Below are 13,000 nucleotides of genomic sequence, written 5' to 3' on the forward strand. Positions count from 1 at the left end.
GTGATAGGCAGTGGAAACACAGAGCTGTGAGTGGAGTTTGCAGGTGTTGTGGTAAAGGAATATCAGAAAAAGGCTCTGGACAGGTGACTCTGTGGCATGTGGGAGGATAACTTGGATGGGACTGGATCTGAGCATACCAAGAAAATTAATTGTGATAGGCAGTGGAAACACAGCGCTGTGAGTGTGAGTTTGCAGGTGTTGTGCTAAAGGAATATCAGACAAAGGCTCTGGACAGGGTGACTCTGTGGCATGTGGGAGGATAACTTGGATGGGACTGGATCTGAGCATGCCAAGAAAATGGTGAAAATGGTTTGTGATACAATGGAAAAGGGCAAACCTAAGAGCAGGGCAGGCAGAGGCTGGGTGTGGTGCAGGGGGCAAGCTGAGAAAGTGGTTTTTGTCACAGCTGTGTGGCAGCAGGCAGGCTTACTCTGAAAACTGGTGTCTGGCCATGCAAACTGTGAAGAACCTACAGTTTAACCTGCTAAACCCTTGGAGTTCATGGGATGCTGTTAGATGTGTATGAAACATTATAAGGAAGCTGGATTTAGTGCCTTGGGATGTTGCTTTTAAGTATTGATTCTTTTTAGAGTTTTTATAGATTTTTTTTTTACAGTTGGTGTTTGGTGTGGGGCCCAGCACTGGAGTCACTGGTGTTCCTGTCCATCAGTCACTGCTGGACTCATGCTGTGTTTTGTAAAACCCTAAGCCTGGGAGGATGCAATAGCTTTTCTTCTTGCAGTAGGAAAGGCATGCTGAGCTGTAAGCCAGGAGCAGTACTCATATTTTTCTTAGTGGTTTCTCAGAATTGTTAGAGTTGGAAGTGGCCCCTGGAGATCATGTAGTCCAGCCCCTGCCAAGGCAGAGGCACCTTGGCAAGTGTTCCCTTGCTTAGGTCTGCCCTCAGCTGTGCTCCCGTGGCCTTTTTGGGCCCCTGGGGAATTTTACAGACTAAAGGCCTTTCCACCTATCCAAAGGAACTTTACAACCAGGTGTTCCTTCTCCAGCACTAAATTTTAAAATCCTTACCATGATAGTGTATGGAGTTAATTTAGTTAAATTTGCTTTGGTTTGTTTGAAGTTTAATAATACAGTGCAGCTTATTTCATGAGTCATTTTTAATTAGAGAAGACACAGTTGATGAATGGTTGTAGGAAGACTCCTGCATTATGGAGCAGTTGCACCGTGTGGTGTCACAGCACTGCTAATTGTGTACTAAGTCATGAACAAGGATTTTGGAATGAAATGTGATGGGGAGAGGGTTGTTTAAGGATTATTTACTGTTCTATTGCTTAGCTAACAAACCTTTTTGCTTTCTTCTTCTGTGATTTATTTTTAGTCTTCATTTTCTTTGACTTGACCTGTGAAGTCTTTAACCATTCTTCTTGGAGTAACATCCCAAATTGTGTTACACAGATGTTACACTGAAATATTTTTATTCTATCATTCCATAATGCAATGAAAGTATGTCTAATGGCTTTACAGTTGCTGTTTTGCAACCAGGTGTAGCATGAGTTCAGAAAGTGTTCAGTTACTTGGTGAGTCTCCATCTGTCATTTGGCTTCCCTCGTTCAACAGTGAATTGCCATGGCAGCCCTGAAGTCTGTGCTTATAGCTGTAAGTTTCTGTAAAGGCAGCAAAAAAACCTGCCAGCTGGCTGAAGCCTTGGTTTTTGTCACTGGATAGAAGGGGAGTGAGCTTGGGTGTTTGGTGTATTCTGCTTTGGCAAGGTAATGGATTTGGACACCATCATTTCTAAGATTCATTTTCCAGCACAGTCACTAGAAGCATTCATAAGATGGGACTGCTGAGAAGTGTAATTAGATTTGAGGCAGTATTTGCTCACATACTGAACAGATGACTTTGGGTGACTGGTTACTAGTCACTGTCTTCTGCATAGTGTAGTGAGATACCTGGGATCCTGATAGAACTCACCTAATTCTGGCTCTCTGTTTTCTATTATGCACAGCATCTGCACAGTTCAAATAAATGCACTGCTTTATTTTCATCTGAATCTTTAAAGAAGAGAGTAGTATTTTCTTGCTTCCATTTGTATCAAGTTTCTTCTTTATGTAAACAAGAATTCAATTAGTGTTCCAGGAAGCCGCTGTTATACTTTTGTCAGTGTCTTGGTTTGAGACAATTTAAATAAGAGCATGCTGGAGTGAGTTATCTGTTTATCATTCCAATAATCCCTTTCCACCAATAAGAAATGAATACTAATAGAGGAAAGTTTAAAAGAAACACGGTTTATTAACAAACGGGTTAATAGGAAAAAAGTAAACAGCTGCTGGATATCAAACTGCTGGACCTCAGCACCCCACTGGAACAAAGAGACGAGGTGGCCTCAGGAGAGGCAGGAACTTCTTGGTGGACTTCCAGCACTAGAGGAAGTCCTGATGTCTCATCCCACCTTCCCAGGGGAGGCAGAGGGCAGCGGGCACTCACGGCAGCCAGCTGGGCTGGGGCACTCGGTGTCCTTTTCCTGCAGCTTGGGCTGGATCGCTCCCCTGCACTTAGGGAGTGATGCCTCCGGCTCTCGGATGGGAAGCTAGGAATTCGCCCTCAAGGCAGCCTGGAGATCGTCACAGCAGCTTTGCCAAGCCGAGGAAAAAAAAAAAGGAAAAAAAAAAAGCTTTGCCTGAGCAAAAATCGAACTGCGTGTGAAGCAAACACCACGCCGTGCAGAGCCACGACATGAACCTGGGCGGGCAGCTTTTGAAAAACGCCTGCTCCAAAAGCCAACTTCCTAACACCCCCATCCCACCGAGATTCCCCACTGCGGGGTCCTAGAGATCCAGGAACAGATAGTTACGGGATACGTTATCATTATGAATCACCCCAAGACAGTTAGTTAAATAAAACCATCTAAAATATGCCAGATAAGAAAAACTGTTTTGATGTTTAGTAAAGGATATATCAACTTGATTCTTCTAAATACTGCCACTAAATTCTTGTGGCTCTCAATTTTGCACCTGATGGCTCTGTTATGTTTGGCTTTTAATTCTTGAAGTAATAGAGGGATGCAAGCTTTTTTCAGATTTTTAACCCTTTTCATCTGTTTCTTGTATTTGCATAAACTAATTATTGTGTTTAACTGGCTGAACACACTAAATGAGGGTCATGTGCTGTCCTTACCTGCCAAGATGCGGCTGACATCAGAAGATGGGTCTGCACTACAATAAGTTTTTCTCTGTGCTTACCCAGTGCTCTCAGGTTTTTTAGATGTTCATTTAAATGAGTTGCCTAGACATTTTTCATGGCTCTCTTACTGCCAGTATAATGAAATAGAAATTCTAATTTGATTGCATGTTTAAATGATCAGTTTTTTTCTCCTGCATGTACACACTCCTTGGATTTGCTCTCCAAACAGAAGTGACCTGTGGCAGAAGCACCTGTCAGACACTGTAGTGCTCTGTGTGGTTATGCAGCCATTCACAACTATGGCATGAAGATTAGAAACTTCTCTATTTGGTAGTGGGGAGACAGAGAAAGTATGCTCTATTGCATAGAGATAGCTTTTGAGTGACTCTGGGATTTTCTTGGGGTTAAGATCTGATACTTTGATCCACAAATACAGTCGGTGTGATTATTCACTAGATGTAAGGTTGGCCCTCTTGGATAACTTCTGGGTTACACCTGTCTGTCTAAGCAACTCCTCTGCATGCAGAGCTGGAGGCAGAGTGCCTTGGGAAATCTCTGACCAATAGCTTATCTTTCAAATTAACTGCTTGCACAATCCAGGCTGTAGTATCAATAGCAGAGTTTTCAATGGTTCAAGTTAATAGAGCAATGCCAAGGACAGAGATATAAAAAAAGCTGGTTTGTTTCACAAGGAACTTGTGACTGGAGTGTTTTTGTAGCAGGAAAAAGAAATAAACAGGTATACAGTGAGGAGCCAGCTGAATTCTTTATTTCCATTCTAAATGTTTACAAGTAGTTTGGGTAAGAACTTAGTGGGAGTATGAAATTTATAATTAAATATCCATGCTTTTTAGAATTTAGAAGAGAAGCAAAAAACATGCATGGAAAATGCATTATAAGACTTTCAATGCAGGGAAGAGGGAATGAATTAGTGTCTCATAAATTACAAGTTTTTAAGTATGAGTTACTGTATATTTTTCATTTTCAAGTTACTGTGTACATTTTTAATTTTCATAAGCTTATAGAGTGTTTTGACAAAATGGGTATAGCATTAATGTATCACAGGTGCAATGAGGAATGGTGGAGTGATTAGAAGGAAGGACACTCATAGCTAAATATCATATCTGTCTCTGAAGTACATAGGGAAATTTCTACTGCATCTGTTTCCAAACACTGACTACTGGTTACTCTTTAGAGGTGTCCAGAGTGATCTCAGCTAACATAACTCAGAGCTTAAATATGGCCAAGTGTTGCAATACTGTCACTTTCTGAACTACTGTACCAATGAGAATAAGCCATTTATCAGCAAACTGAGTTTGCTATTTCCTGTGGTAACTGTTTGAGCTTCCATTTTAATAATGGTGCTTGATTTATAATCATGTACAATTTCTCTACTGTAGAAAGAAGTTGAAAGATCCTTAAGCAAAGGGTGAGGCTCTGGTGTGCCTGGGGTGAATGTATATCTGTCTTGCCTCTGCCTTTTTATGTGGTTGAGTTTGAATCTACTAAAAATTTACTTTGATGCTGAGTTGGCAAGGTGAACTAACTGTTCTGAATGTGGCTTTTTTACCTTGCCACATTCTGTGTTCGGAACCTTGAACATATTTCATAACTTCTGGTAGATTTTTCCTTTTTTCAGAGTAGATAGATTTCTCTCCCTGGAAGTAAGCTGTGCATATCTGTAATGTTAGTCCCTTGATCAGTGTGCTGCTGCTGCTGTTGGCACTGCATCAGTGCATAACGGTGTAGACTGATCCAAGCTCTTGGACCATGTAAACTTGATACTAAGAGTGCTCAAGGTCTGAAAGACAGTGTTCTTAGTTTTGTAAGATACATCAATAAATGTTTTTACTTTCTATCTTTCACCTCTTCAAAAGGAATGAACAGTTGGAAGAATTCTATTTACAGGATGGTCATGAGTCTTCTCAGGGTAGGTCCTCTATGACAGGGAGGAGCAGAGGAGTGACCAGCAGCCTGACAGTGTCCACGCCATCTCTCCTTAATAATCTCTACCTAGTACTTGCTCAGCTGTGGGGTACAAAGTGGGGAATCTGATCTGTGTCTTACCCAGTAGGTGAAATGACATGATTTTTGTGTACAAGGTGTAAAACTTGAGAGTAAAGAGAGGTGAGTAGGACATGCCTGTTCTGCAGGGACTGTTGGTCCCTGGTTTTGGTGATTCTCGATGTCAGATGTGGTGAGAATGTGTTATTTGAGAACAGATGTCAGCAGTAAATTATCACATAAACATTTGTGATTAGGTGAAGATGCTCTCAAGGATTATAAAAGTCTCAGAGATGGTAGTTTGGCTGTTGTTATTGCTGCCTGTAGTTCTGGAGTGAAGATGCAATTGTTTGCTGGGAATCATAGGTGCTGTATATTGTGAGGGTCCTTTAAATGGTGTCTAGACAGATCATATATTTGAGAAAGGGATGTAGTAAGCTGGGTTATAAGGCTGTAGACAGACCATTAAAAATGAGGAAAGGCTGGAGAACCTGTTCTTGTAGCAACTGAAGTAGAAGCAACAACTTGCTCACAGCAGAGCATTGACTCAAAGGACTAGAAAATTAAAATAAAAACAAAATACCAGAGGCCTAGTGGCCTTACAGAAAAGTCTTGGTTGTCATATATAAGAATAAGAATTGTCAGAAATCTTGCAATCAATATATTTTAAGGCTTATTTTTTAATGTAAGAGTAGTAAATAGTGGTATCTAAATAGTTCAGGTCTGTTTATGTAGGAATGGAAAAAGCAGTTGGGAGGTGAGGAAAAAAACACTCAGGTTATTTTACTCAGGAGTTTAAGGAGAACACTGCAGGTGTGAAGCAGCACAGTTGCTCTTCTGAAGAGCATAAATTGAAGATGACCTAACCATGTGTTTGGTAAGGGGTGGTAAAATGTTGCAATACCACATGAAAGGAATGACACTCACTGAGATGTCCAAGGCAGAAAAAGGCACATTTATTTCTGGACCTCGATATTTATAGAATTCTAAAAGTAACCATGCATTGGAGGGTGAAATTGCCACCTCTCCAACCACACTGGTCAAACCAACAGTTCATCAGTTTTCTCCTTTTCTAGAAAAGAATACAAACCAATCATTATTTACATTAAAAATGTGTAAGAAACTCCACTGCAAAAATGTAAACATCAGAAGGCTTAAAAGAACTTAAAAAAAACCAGAGCAACAGTAAAACACAGTACTGGACTGCTGGGTTAAGGAGCAGGGTCTGAGGAGAGTGTCCTTTGCTAAAATAAGAAGTTAAGTCAAATAGAGAAGCCCTCAGCAAGGAAAAGAGGTGACTGGGAATTTGGATGCCACAGGTCAGGATATTCTAGAGGAACTTGTTGGACTCTCCTTAGGCTTTTCCACAATAGCAAATGTCAGCAGTGCTCAAGGGAGCTGAAACTCAGGGGTTAGAGAAACTTAGGGAGCTGAAACTTACAGGTTTAGCACTAGAGAATGCCAGCACTCTGGTGTTTGTTTATCTACAGTTTCTCACCTATGCTGAAGGACATGGTCTTTGAGTGTTAGTGACTTGTTTTCCTCTTCTTTCTATGCCCTTTCTCTCAGTGGTTAATTTTTGAAGGTTTTTTGCTTAGAAGCAACGGATTTGAACTTAGGAGTGTGCTGCACTCTCAGTGTAATCCTTGTTGGCAAATACAGTTCAGAGCCAAGCACTGAAGCTGTGCTTGGTGCTTCCCCCAGCAAGCCCCTGTGTTAATTTCTCCTAAAATCTTGTTTCTGGAACCTCATTATCTGAATTAAATTGGAAAAGATCAACAAAAATGATGGGGTTGATTCAAAGTATATAAAGCTACATGTATACTCTATGTGTTACAACTACCAGAATAGGTTAGGAGGTGCAAATCTAGATGTATTTTCAGGGCATAAATGTTGAAAAGAGAAATTAAATACTTAGTTATGGCTCCTTCTTAATATCTCCAGAGTAATGGAATGAAGCTAATAATGGATCAGCTTAAACAGTATCTAAGGAATTACTGCTGGTGAGATAGTGCAGGTTGTGTAAGAATCTCCTGAGGCTCAGGCAGCTGGATAGAGTTAATACCTTTTAAGAAAGTCATTAGAGGAAATCTTGCTTCAGTGGGAAGGTAAGACTAGACCTGGTTGACTGCTAAGGAGCTCCTGTGCTTGCCATTCTGTCTCACACCTCCTCTTCAGTGGTTTTTGCACAGCTTTATACACAGAAGTGAGAAAAAATGGGGTATGCGGTCTTTAAAGTTGGATCTTGCTCTCCTCATGTAGCAAGGAGGATGGATCAGGAGGGAGAGTCCCCAGGTGCAGAGCTTCATCCTTGTGTTGGTGAGCAGCAAAACTGGAGCAGAGTTGTTCTGCAGGAGAAGCACCAACGAGAGCAGTCCAAGAACTGGACTCCCAGTAACTGAAGAGTTAATAGCTGGGAGTGAGTTAATTTTCCATAAACCATCAGAGGTCAGGAAGCCCACTTAGAGCCTCTGCTTACATGTGCTTATTTTTCAGTCCTCTTTAGTGCTTTAATGCAAATACTTCAGAAGTTTTTCAAGCATGTGGATTTGTCACAATCATTTCCTTGTTTAGTCTGTCCCTCCACAGCATTGAAGAACAAAGACCTTCCAATGCCAGCAGGGCCAGAGCACAGTGGACACACATGGGGCAGTGTATTTAGACTGGCCTCATGTACAGTTTGCAATCCCCAAAACTTTCTGGTCTGAAGTATTTTGAATTTAAAAGCCTGGTTTTAGAATAGTGTTTTCCAAGTCCTTTATTTTAGTTTTATCAAACACATTGCCAGGTTACATATGCATGTTATATTGCTGAAATGATGATGATTTAAATGATGATTTAAACTCCTGCTTCTTGTTGAGAATTCCCTGAGACCAGAAGGAAAAAAGGTGAATAAGTCTCTCTGAATTGTAGCTTTCCTGAGGAATTGAAGTAAGAGAAAAGTGAGTCTGTTTGTTTTTCAGGCTTTGTTTATTTGAAATTAAGACTAGTTATAAAATAAATAGGATTAGCACTCAGTTCTTCTAACTGAGCCCTTGGACTTGAAGACTCTTAGAAGTCTGAGTGTCTGAAAGGCAGGTATTATTGTGAGAACAGCTGATTGAAGAGCAAAGTGCTCTGTTTTGCAGAGGCTATGAGTACAAAGCCAGGGTTATTTACTGAGAGAGGGTTTTTCAGAGTTATTTAACAAAAAGAGTGCATAGATGGTACTCAGCATTTTGATTGCTGATGGGCTGAAGTTCTTATTGTTGATGAGTCAGACACTTCAAATATTAGCTTTATGAAGACTCTTCTCCAAAGAGTTTGTATTGTAAATACAAAGCAATAGTGAGATACAGAAACTTGGAGTACACTCATAATTTTTCTGTATGCTTATACATTGGAAAGATATTTGTACTCAAATAACTGAACTCATTTATTGTTCAGTTCAGATTGTTTCTGTGTGTCTCAGTAAAGGGGAGAAAATGACAGTAGAAAAGCCTTATGGATTACTTGAGGAGGTAAAAGAGTCATGAAGTCAGGCACATTTTTTTCCCCCTTGAATTTCTAATTTGCAGACTTCCTACCCAAAAGACAAGGGCACTGCAGGGCAGCTGTGAATTTCTGAATCATGTTTTGCTGTACATAAGAGGTTAAGATAATACTGTCTTTGACTTGGGATAGCAGAGCTAAAAGAACAAATTGGAAGAAACAAGATATTAAAAACAAGTACACAAAGTATCACATGGGCTGAAATCCAGGAGTCCTAGAAAACCTTCATAGTGGTATAATAGTTACAACAGAATTCCAGAATGTCATTCATATCAACGATTGTGTTTGAGGTTATATTTTATGTTGCTTCTGCCAAAGATGGGCTTTTGCTACATTTTCTTAAAGGCTGCTATCAGAAATGTGTAAGAAGAGGATTCACGTGTGGCTATCTTAAAACTTAAGGTGTGCAGCACTGGTTCCCACTGGCAAGGCCTTTACTGAACCTGGTCAGTATGCAGGCAAAGCAGGAAAGTTGCTGTTGAGGTAGTCTTCTCCTTGAAGATTAACCTTTCCCAGGTTATTGGGAGATCATTGACCATGGTGCATGTAGATACAGTAACTTTAAGTTAGCTGCTGCTTATGATTTAAAAATTTGCATATGTGGCCACTCACCAGTTGTGATCAGAGTTCTTGGAAGGTGAAGCTACCTAAAATATTATTATAAAAATTTAAGAAGAAGTTCAGGTACATGATTTAAAATAGTGATCAATCTGTATGTGTTACTGTGAGTGTGCATAGTTTTCCCAAGAGCATCAGATATCATTTGACAGAAGACAGCACAAAGACACCTGTATGTTCATATTTGAGGAGCATTACTGCAATATATTAAACTGCTGGTTTTCAGTGTTGCTGGTAAAATTTATTCTTATGGCTGAAAGTGTTTAATCTAGGCTGTCCTTCATACAAGAACCAATATATGTGTACTAGTATAGACATAGAGATTATTTCTGTTACATGACATATACAAGATTTCCCTTGTGCCTGCATTCCCTGTCACTGGATTTATTGTTCTGGTTTCAGCTGAACAGTGGAGAAAGACCTGGGACTAGCAGAACTCTCTCTTTTAATTCTTTTCAAAACCATTTTTTTAAACCAGTAGATGGGAGTGGGGGGTATCATCATAAATCTGCACAAGCAAATGATGAAGATTCTGTTGATCACAGAAAACCCTATGCCCATACAAAACGTGCTTTATGACAAAATTCTCTTTTAAAGTACCAAATAAGTGCAGAGTTTCTGTTTCTTACTGGGAGACAAATACTGTCTGATCATTAGGAAGCTGTTTCTTTTCATTTCAGTCCCCAGGAGTTTTTCCTTCTGTTTTCTTGTCTGGCTGGAAGTGAGGTGAAACTCAGGAGCTGGCACAGCTCATCTGTCAGCCAGCTCGGGCTCATTCAGGGCTTTTGAATCTGTGGGCTGATGTCAGCTGGCTTTGACAGTGTAGTAGAGGTCTTGAAGATAATGAAGATGTGCTGTCAAAGAAAATGGGCAGCTGTCGAGGAGCCTCCAGAGCTCTCCTGAGCAAGGGGGAGGCTGCCACCCTTATCAGTGTCACTGGGTGCCCTGAGGACTCCTCTCAAACTGAGTGTGAAGGATTTCTGACTGCTTGGTGTACAATGTACAGGTGGTAACTTTAACATGTTCGTGTAACATGGATTTAGCCATTTAATTATGGCCTTGTAGCCATATTAGTCAATACCATGGTGTCACTTGGAGATTAGGTTTGGAGAGATTCATTCACCATTTTTTCTGTGTTGGTCTCAGGGAACTTAGGAAATGCTGTGCTACTGCCCTGCTGTGATTTCTCCCCCCCATTCCTCTTTCCTCCTTGCAGTTCATTGCTGGATGTCTAGCTGAATTGAGCAATAGTAGAGGGGTAATTACAGCACCGGGCTGGTGTATTTTCTGGTGTGTGTGCCAAGAAACTTGCCTGCATGATCACTTTGTCATTTGGTTGGGGGCCAGGGGATCACGGGTTGTAAATTTCCGTCCCTTGTGATCCTGGAGCTGCACGTGGTGTAAGAAAGAGCAGTGAGAACATCCTGGAGGCTGTCCCTGAGTGCTGCTGTGTGGGCAGATTTGGCTCAGGAGGGAAGCAGGATTTCTTAAATCATCAAAGCATTAATTGTGAACCAGTTTTGGCAGCTGGTCTCTTTATATTTTTTTTGTGATGGAGGCTGGAATTTGCAGGGGCAGAATCCTTGGTTAGTGGCCTCTGGATGAGGGCAAGTGGTTCCTGTGGATGCTGGTAGAGCTGCTGGAGGGTTCTCCTGGCCCTGAAGGTTACCCAGTACTGCAGTACAGCTGTTTACAGCCTGAACCTCATCCTAGGGTGACTTCATCATGCTGTCCCCATCACCTGTCTATTTGCTCAGAAATGGGTCTTACAGCTTTAAGCTAGGCCCAGAGAGAGGAGTAGAATTTTTTTACACTATGCTCAAAACATAAAGATAAGAGTTCAGCTTTCTCCAAGCTCATGGCAGTGCTCTCCGAGTTCTCTGCCACAGAGAGAGAGAGGGAAACGGGAGCTTTCTTGCTTTTTTGCTGGTTTTCCTTGTTAGCTATGGCAATAAAGGTTTTTCCAGAATTGTTTTTCTTCTGGATCTGTGAAAAATTCTCATTGTGAATACTTTGCTTGTTAAATAAACAGTTTTTTCCACGTTTCTCCAAGGAGATTATCTCCCAAACCAGCTGGGGGAGAGGCAGCTGAATCCTGCCTTTTACAGGAAACAAATCTGTCCCAAACCAGGACAACCTTTAACTAAGGTGAACTCATAATCAAAACTTTTTGGAAGTGCATTGGCTCTGATGAACTGCATTAAATGAGTGCCTGGAAATAACTGTCATCAAGCAAGAAATTGTTTTTTATGAGATGCTCTTAAACTCTGTATGTGTACAATAAATTATGTGCAGCTGTCTCGTATTAAAATGAAGGTTGGGCATTGATTCCTGTTAATGTTTTCTTCCACTTCTTTCAGGTTGGCTTATTTATTCTGATCCTAGTATTCCTGTTTTAGGTTGTCCTCTCACTACCCCTTCTCCTTCAAAAATGCAAAATTTTATTTATGAATTGTATTATTGGCTAGTGCTTTTCAAGGTCCTTTTAAAAAACTTTGAAATCCTCATTCTTTAATAATGTTTAATAGTATTATCAGTATTATCACAAAAATAATTACTTTAGGCTTCTCAGAATTTTGTGTAATTCATATATGGGTGTTAGACTTTAAATGTTTTGTGCCACTATTCCATTATTGAGTAGCTTTAGCAGAGTTATATGGAGACCTGGCTGGGTCTGGGAAAGAAAGCACTGACATACTTGATTATTTCCCCTTGAACACCTTAAACATGAAGAAATTAAAATTAAAAAACCAATAATTCTGGACCAAGGTTCTTTCTGCCTAGAGTCCTTACAGACTTCCTAGAGGAAGCAAGTTACAGTTTGTATTTGAAACACATTTTTATAGTAGGATTGACCATTTTATTGGGCCAAATTACTTGTTACACATTTGATGAACAAATAGCTACAGCAGGTGGAGGCTGTGGAAGAAGCAGGATGACTGGGAGCCAGCCACAGGCTGCGTTACTGCAATGCCAAGATCTATTTCCTGCAAGAAAATACCATTGGACACTTTTCTCCATTTCCCTGTTTATTATCTGCAGCTGTATTTTGGTGTTTCAGTATCTTAAGTCTAGATCTAGTAATCATAAGACATGCCTCAAAGTTTTCCATGGTAGATCTAAATTCAATTGTATAATTAATGCTATAATTATTACAATTTTCTCTTTCATTAGCTCTAGAAAATAACCTGATGTGTTGATATCTACTTAAGCATTTTTATTTGCCTAATCTTTATTCATTAATGTAGATTTAAAAATGGGTTTTGCTTTTCTTTACTATTTCTGCTGGAAAACTGAATATGAATAGAGGAGCTGGAGAGCAGAGTTGGGTCATGTAGTGCACCACAAAGAAGGAAAAACACTAAAATCCTGAACTTGGTTGTCCTGTTATTGGGAAGAAGTTTCTCTTTTGCATTTTGTGCAAGCGAATATCCAGCACTTGATTGCTCTAAAGCTCTCTTTTTTTGCTCTGCACTGGTCAGGCACACCAGTTTGTCAGGTGACTTAGCAGATGATTGTGGGACAGGTGTGTCAACATTTGAAGAGGGAGGTTTTGTGTGCTGAGCATCTTTCCCTTGTGGCTCTTTTGTCCATGTGCACGTTTTCATTAGCACAGGAGGTGTTGTGCTCGAGGTTGTCATTCAGGAGCAGCCTGTATTGCTCTTATGACTAACAATAGTCAAATTGCATCTCTGGCAAGCAC

The 13,000-nt window shown here is 40.4% G+C and overlaps 1 protein-coding gene across 3 annotated transcripts in view; it reads left to right on the plus strand.

Moving 5' to 3' along the window:
- KIF16B (kinesin family member 16B) overlaps nt 1-13,000 on the plus strand; it is a 137,416-nt gene that overhangs the window by 1,461 nt on the left and 122,955 nt on the right. The window lies entirely within an intron of this gene.

This window comes from Passer montanus, unplaced genomic scaffold (assembly GCF_014805655.1).
Source record: "Passer montanus isolate IOZ18808 unplaced genomic scaffold, ASM1480565v1 scaffold37, whole genome shotgun sequence".
Lineage (NCBI taxonomy): Eukaryota > Metazoa > Chordata > Aves > Passeriformes > Passeridae > Passer > Passer montanus.